The sequence below is a fragment of the Gouania willdenowi genome, chromosome 1 (assembly GCF_900634775.1).
Source record: "Gouania willdenowi chromosome 1, fGouWil2.1, whole genome shotgun sequence".
Taxonomy (NCBI): domain Eukaryota; kingdom Metazoa; phylum Chordata; class Actinopteri; order Blenniiformes; family Gobiesocidae; genus Gouania; species Gouania willdenowi.
Window position 1 is genome coordinate 25,965,473 of NC_041044.1, and position 8,082 is coordinate 25,973,554.

At 36.5% G+C, this 8,082-nt stretch overlaps 1 long non-coding RNA gene across 1 annotated transcript; it reads left to right on the plus strand.

Moving 5' to 3' along the window:
- The first annotated feature begins 4,807 nt into the window (after positions 1–4,807).
- On the plus strand, positions 4,808–6,424 carry LOC114471809 (uncharacterized). Its single transcript, XR_003675029.1, has 3 exons — positions 4,808–4,940; positions 5,851–6,023; positions 6,214–6,424. It is a non-coding gene; the product is annotated as an uncharacterized LOC114471809 (long non-coding RNA).
- Positions 6,425–8,082: the final 1,658 nt, after the last annotated feature.

Here is an 8,082-nt window from a genome sequence, read left to right on the forward strand (position 1 = left end):
ACATTAACACACAATAACGATTTCTGCTTTGCGGTCCTCAGCTGTAAGCCCGTATCTTTAAATAGAGTTCACACATGTATGATTATTCTCTCACTCTGTTGTAGTTTTTCACAGACAACACTCAAACAGCAGGAATACACAAATGTACGCGGTTGTCAAATGATGAGAAATAGCATTTGTGGCTCTGGTGAGTATTCTCTCTGCACATATGAGACTGATTATGGAAAAAAAAAAAAAAGCTTTGTTATAACAAAAAAAAAAAAACCATTTGATGTGACATGTGACTCGCTAATAAAGAGTAATGGCTGAAATGTTTGTTTTGAATGAACTAAGAAAGTCAACAAGCTTTCTTTGTTGGAGTCTGAGTCACATGCAACTTTCAATTTTCTATTTATATTGATATCAGAAAATATTTAGATTAAATTTGACCCAAATTTAGGTACATTTGTAAAATAACTCCAAAGAAAGCCAACATCAGATGCTACATACAGACCGTGCGGTTGGCCACAGTGCAGCTTTTAGAGTACCATGAACTCTGAAAAAATGTGTAAATAAGCTAACCAGCTACATTTAGCATAGCTTTTAGAATAAATAAAACACACACACACACACACACACACACACACACACACACAGAGGGAGGAATAATGAGTCAGACATTCCACACACATAAGAGGGCTCCCTCTCTTAAACAAATACTTGATAAGATATGGTTATGAGACAACATGAAAACTAGTCTTTTAAAACAGGCCTTATCTGGTATGTGTTGATATCACTGTTAGTCATGTCTAAAGAATCTGAGCTGAATCTTTGTGTGAGTTTGGCTCCTGAGGCACAGTTTGGCAAACCACAAAGATTCCTCACCCTTTCTCCATCACCAAACTATTAACCCTTCCAAGGTAAGATTTGAAACCAGGTGAAGCTCGTTTGGTTTCCAGCGTGTTGTATAATGATAATAAAAACATAGAATTGTTATTTAGTAATTTGATATTGTGAAAACTCTTGCCTGACTACATTTTTCAGTTTTTAACATATAAATGAATTCCCTTTTCATAAACCTTTAAATACAAACTTTGTAACTACTTCTCCAGGCCTATTCATGATTTGATCAGTGTACAGTATGTTTTGGTCATTGAATTTTCAACTCAAAAAAGGATATTAAAAAACAAAAAAAAGAGTGTTCATTTGATTTTCATTTTAACATCATAAAATTAAGATTGAAAAAAATGAAACATTGAAAGACTAGGGGTGTCCCGATCTGATAACGATAATATCGGTCCGATAATAGCCTGAAAAAGAATATCGTATATCTGATTTAAATTTCCTTATTTTCCGATTTTATTTTTTTTTGTTTACTATTCATTTTTCATTCATTTTATTCAAATGTAGAATACTGTAGATATTATGTTGAAGATTAAAATGTATGTCACCGATTGGTTAATAATAAATGGGTCAATTTTTCTCATACCTACTGTTGCTGACTATTGTTCTCTGAGAAACATCACTTGATCAAACCTTTTCTAACATTCCACACTATAAAATAAGTCATTATTATTTTTTTATTAAAAAAAAGAAAGAAAGAAAAAAATAAATAAATAAATAAACAGTATGTATATATCGGTATCGGCCGATACACAAGGCAGCAATATCGGTATCATATCGGAAATACTGTAAAAAAACGTATTGGGACATCCCTATAAAAGACAGAGTAATATTTTGCAACGAGAAGTTGCCGTTTTCAAAGTAAGAGCGTGTTTGAAGACGATGCTGTGCGGGAGAGAGAAAGAATTTTAGTGCTGCTGTGTAACAGAAGCTGATGATGGACATGGATCAGGAGGTTGTTTTTCAAAATAAAAAAGGGAAGAGGACATGACAGAAAAGACGTTTCCATTGCCACTTTGGTGTTGTATGCCTGCAGAGATTTTTGCAGATGACATGTCATGTTTTACCATATTAAAAATCACATCAGAGTAAGGTTCCAAATACATTTTAGCCTGGACAAAGGAAAACCACAGGTAGAAGTTATATTTTGGCACAAACACAGCATCGTCCCCATGTGCGCTCTTACTTTGACAGCAATTTCCGGTCGCACTATACGAAAAACTGGGCGTTATTTGTTTCTGTCTTCTAATGTTTTATTATTTTTGTTTTGTTTTTAACAACAGAAAATGAAAATCAAACACTTTTAGAAGTTTTGTTTATCCCTTCTCAACCCTGATCAACAACATAAAAACTTAAATTTGAATAATAGTTTTTAATATTTAAAAAGAAAAACCAAATAACCAGTCATTTAAAAAATATATCCTCCAGAAAATCAAGATGAAAATATAAACTGATCATGATTCCCATGTTTACACCAGGTGAGGGTCAAATATAATTGTAATCACGTAGTTGATAATTAATTACAATTATGGCGTAATTATAAATTAGTTAAGTAATTGTAGTTTAAAAATATGTTGCTGTCGTAATCTTAATTAAATTGTAATTGAGTTTAGATAATTGTAATTGTCATGAAAATTCTATATAAACCGTCAACTATAATTTAATGCAAAACTGGGGAACCATGTTACAGTTGTACATATATGTAGTTAATTATTAAAATATGTTTCATATCAAGCTTTCCCACATTTTACAATTTAAAACAAAACATTTCATCGAGGGCTATACACCAAAAATATTAATAGCTATATTGTCCTTGATTAGGAAGCTTAATAAAGTAACCAATAGATAGGAAAGAAATGAGATGATAGATATTTGTTCTTAGTGTATTTGATTTAGGACTTCTTATCATAAAATATGCTAACAGAAAGCTAACACCAGAGGAAGGTTAACTTTTATTAGGTTATTTATTGCTGGCTCAGTAATTGGGAATGTAACTGTAATTATTTTTCTGAGGATATAAAAATTGTAATTTATTTGTAATTGGAGAAAATGCTGGTCTCCGTGATCGTAATTGAGTTGGGTAATTGAAAACGTAATTGGAATCGCTCGGAACCAGTGTTTGCAAAGATTCAGACACATCTAATCTGTGCTGCTCTTCTGCCAGATACTGAGCAGGTACACAGACGCTGGTCAATAAAACAGCAAAGAAGCATAAGCCGGATGAAGTCATACCTATGCACTTTAACACATACAGTCAGGCGTATCTTGTAAATACAACACCCGCTGTTAATGGTACCAATGCAGAGTTAGAGAGCTAAAAATGTCCTCAAAGCGCGAGTGTTTATCCACATTAAACACACACAGATGTGTCCAGTGAAACGATAGTGAACAATGCTGGCAGCTAAGGACCGTCAGCACAAGGGACAGATTAAAAGAAAATAAAAGGAGGAACCGGCCTACACGCTGCAAATCAATCCCTAGAGCTCGAGTGTATGAATGTTTCATGTGAAATGTCCTCACCCAATGAGTGGGATCATTTCAGACTGCAAGTCACAAAGATTGCAACATGTCTAGAACAAGAGAACTGAAGAGTAACTCCCAAATGTTCCGGTAGGTGAATCACTGAAAGCAGAAAAAAGCTTTGTGTTTCATGAACTTAGGATCAGCCAGCGCTCTGTTAGAACTGGGTCAATTTAGAGCAACTGTGTAGCTGAGAATGCGTTCTCGGGTTTCAGCAAACTAAGTTCATCTAAAAGTGCCAAGCACAGTGGTGTAGCGTTTGACCATCACACATTTTCTCACATGTATTAGTCCGGTCCCAGAGTGAGATGAAGTTTCACAAACAAGCTGAGAGATATGCCATGCTCCCTCGCTGGCATTTTGCTCATGGAGAAAAGAATGTTGTATTAGAGCTAAGATGTTAAAAATGTTGCAGTCGATTGTGTATTCAATATATATATATATATATTTTTTTTTAAATTGTGTATTAACCTAAAAAAAAAAAAAAAAAGACAGATTCCTGCATATATATGGTCTGGATTTTTCCCCAAGTCAAGAGAAATAAAGGTATACCCATCTTGTCATATTTGCCGTTTAACATCTTGAAAGATTATTATAATATAATAATAATTTCATATTATAATATAAATAAAATATTAACTTCATGTCACTTTCACCCAAAAAATGTGATTGTATCTGATCTGAGGGCCACAGTATCAACATACATTTAGAATAATGACCAATATGAGCATTAAAACAGGGGAAAAAATCAAAGGGTTTAGTCAATCTTGTTGACTATGTCTGTGGTTTTTAGTCATTTTGTGTCATTTTTGGAGTCTGTGTCTTTTGTTATTTTTTGTGTTCTTACTGTACTTTCTATATTTGTCTATCAATTTGTGCATTTGTTGGGGTCACATTCTGTACCTTTGCTGTTGTTTGCTGTCATTTTGTGCAATTTTGTTGGCAATATGTGGGTCTGGATCTATTCTGTATTGTTTGTTGTGTTTTTGTAGTTATTTTGTTTGTTTAAGTGGTTGTTGTGTCTGTCGTTGTCGTCATTTTGTGTATTTTGCAGTCGATTTGTGTGTTTTGGGAGTTACTTTATGTATTCAGTCGCCCTTTATATTGCTTCCAACTTCTTGAATTAAAGTTTTTGGGGATTTGTTTCAGGGGTTTAGACACATGTGGCCACATGTGGCCTACGGGCAGCCAGTTACCCATGTCTAGCATACAGTGACACAAGAGCCCAACATTGCACTTCGTTACTGGTCAAGTTTATCCTGAATGCACACACTCGTGTATATAGGAGGACTTCCCTTTCAGCCCCCCCCATTTTTCCCCAATGGTTGTCGTGACTCGTGAGTAGCAGACGGTTTTGCCATCCCTCTCCAAAAATAGCCACCCGTTAACACAGCCAGGTCAGATGGTTTTGAAACATCCATGGCAAACCACATTGGAGTATTCGCCTGAAGGGGCCATTGAGTGCGTGACCTCCTCCCGAAGAGCTCTGGAGTGGTGGACACGGGTGGGCCTCAAGTGGAGGTTTCTTTCACACTTAGGTGACAATAAGCACTGTTGAACAAAAAACAGGTGTCTAAGAAAAACTGGCCTTGTGTGTGTGTGTGTGTGTGTGTGTGTGTGTGCATCCAAACAACAGGTGGACGGTTCTTCATGTAGGCTTATTTAACTTTGTACGGTTTTGTCCATTAATATTTTTTAACTCACAAACTTCATCTCACCCATGCAACTTTTATGAACGTGTGTATTGTTTACATTTAAACTGAGCTACATGATGATTTTTGGCTGATTAATGCTGTTCCATGTGAACATGAGTGGCCTTGTTACAGGTTTGCTCCAGAGCTCTACTTGTCGTAACAAATAGCAGTGGGACTTTAAATAAGCCTTTTTTTAAAGTTAACAGAGCCCTGACGCTTGGCTTCTACTTTGGCTCATGTAGTTCAGCACAAATGGTCGACTGTGTGGAGGATTTTGGGTGTTTTCCACTGTCATTGCTTCTGATTGGTCACTTCTGTAGATATGCTTTTTTCTTTTTGCGTGTATGAAAAGCTTTTTTTCAACTGATGGATCTTTTTAAATAAACTTGCGAGAAAAAACGAAGGGCTATAGTGCCAAAAAATGTGATGTAACAGCTTTATTACTTGTGAACCAACACAAGCAGTGGTTTCTAAAAGACCTCAGTGTTGAATTGTAGTTCTGTTTTCTCATATTAATCTTATTCATGACAGAAATGACAAACAAACTGAGGAAAGTATTAGTAACACGTCTGTGAGGAATAGTGAATAATCACATGCACCATCTGCTTTGACGAGAGTGGAATTCGAGTTACTTTTAGACGTGAGGACGCGCGAGCTCTCGAGGAGTTGACTACGTGCTGAAATGGCATGAAGCTGAGCAGACCTGAGAATGGATCCACTCTCTCACTCAGTGTGTGTGCGTGTTTATTTACAGGCAGGCATTCAGCGGATTGATTCATCGAATAAGTGGGCTAAAGCTTGACACAGCAGCTCAACACACAGCCTCCTAATGACTTAACCACATCAACTCTGTCTTTTTTATGCTGTTCACATCCCCTCCACCCCACCCCATCTCTACCTTCAGGCACCAACCGTGGCTGGTATATGGTGAGTCACGTTGGAACAAAAACCCTCATTCAGCGCACACACACACACACGCACACACGCACACACGCACACACGCACACACGCACACACGCACACACGCACACACGCACACACACACACACACACCTTTTAATGTAAAAAAAAAAAAAACATTTGTTACAGTAACCCCCCTCTATTTGTTAATCTCCAGGCAGAGCCCAAACAGCCTGGCTGTAGTGAGACCAGGTCGGGCCAATCAAATAACTGCACGGGGATCAAGTCAGTGCTGCTCCAAGACGCCACAATGAGCCAAAACGCAGAAGTGTTCCCACCACAACAAGCCGTACAGCGATGTGTTTCTGTGTGTGTGTGTGCGTGTTTAAAACACCAGATAAACAGATTTAAAAACATTAAAGAAAACTAAACCCATTGCTTCATTTTCCATGTGATTCGTCAGTCCTTCACCCACATGATCCACCAACACGATCGCTCTCTGATAAGTGTGTTCAAGCCCACACTGCTTCTTTTATATCAGTTCGCTGTTTTTCACCGATGACACAAAAATGGAGTCAAATGACTGTAACTCACTGCACTTAACCAAAAAAAAAAAAAACAATCCTGCTCAGCTGAGATCATTTAGATTCTGGTTTGATGTTTTTCCCCCTTGAGCTAAATGTAATTACCAATGCTGTAATCAGCTTGTGATATGTGGGCAGTGTACTTATGTGCACGTGTTTTTTTAATTACCAACATGGACAGAACTGTAACAACTGGATATCTGAAGTTTATCAAGGATGTTCAGGTTGTGCTAATTATTAGTCTCTGTGAAATATCTGCTAAGCAGAGAATATAACCAGTCAGCACGGGAGGGTGTGACAGTTAACACTTTGCATTCATAAGAAGGCCTTTGGTTTGTGTTACCATGTGGACTAGGGACCGTTCTCAGAGGTATTTGCATGTTCTCCCTGCATTGCCTTTTCTACGAGCAACAGACACTCAAAACAATGTGTAGCTGCTTTACAGCTGATGACAGCCAGTGTTACCGTTCCCACATGCACAAAGTTTATTAGCCTTACATTGATTTATTACACGCCATTGATTATTAAGGGTATCGATATCGGTCCGATCTCAGCCTGAAAACGAAAACGAAATCAATTCATTTTTTATTCATTTTATTCAATTGTAGAATACTGTAGATATTATGTTGAAGGTTAAAATGTATGTAACCAAATGGTTAATAATAAATGGGTCAGTTTTTCTCATACCTACTGTTGCTGACTATTGTTCTCTGTTTGAGTAACATCACTTGATCAAGACTTTTTTAACATTGCACACTACAAAATAAGTAATTATTAATTTTTTATTAAAGAAAAAAAAGGTCATAAAATAATGTGTAATTCATGCTGATATCAGATCAATATTGGTATCAGCCGATACCCAAGGCTGCAATATCGGTATCATATCAGAAATGAAGAAGTTGTATCAGGACATCCCTATTGATTATTAAAAAAAGCTGCCTGGAATGGCTCCCTGAATGAATGAATGAGAACAGATTGTTTCTCTTCAGACAGTTGAAGTCCCACACAGATCGAAAATCGCAATATCGCATATCAGTATGTAGTGAAATGCAATTTAGGTATTAACATTTAAATATCCTATGCAAGCTTCAGCTCCATGACACTTCAATAAATTGAACTCAATAAATAAAAACTAATTTGTATAACACTTTTCATACAAAGCATGCAGCACGTGCTTATTGTAGTAAAATAATATTTTCACAAAAACAAGGAACGTTTTTTTATGGAGAAATGTGTGCAACGCCTCCCATCCTGGCCGCATTAAACATCGCCTAAACCACCCGAAACAGCGACTAAACTGCCAAAAAACTACGCAAATCATCACTGACTCCTAAAATTAGTGCCGACCTGATTTGGAAAAAACTTAACTTTTTTTTTTATAGAGCCCTAATTATTGCAACATACAACTACACAAAAAGTAATTTTTTTTTTTTTATTTACTACTTTGTATGCACTCATTTCATTTTTTTCTTAATGTTTCATGAGTAATATGGTTGTGTATG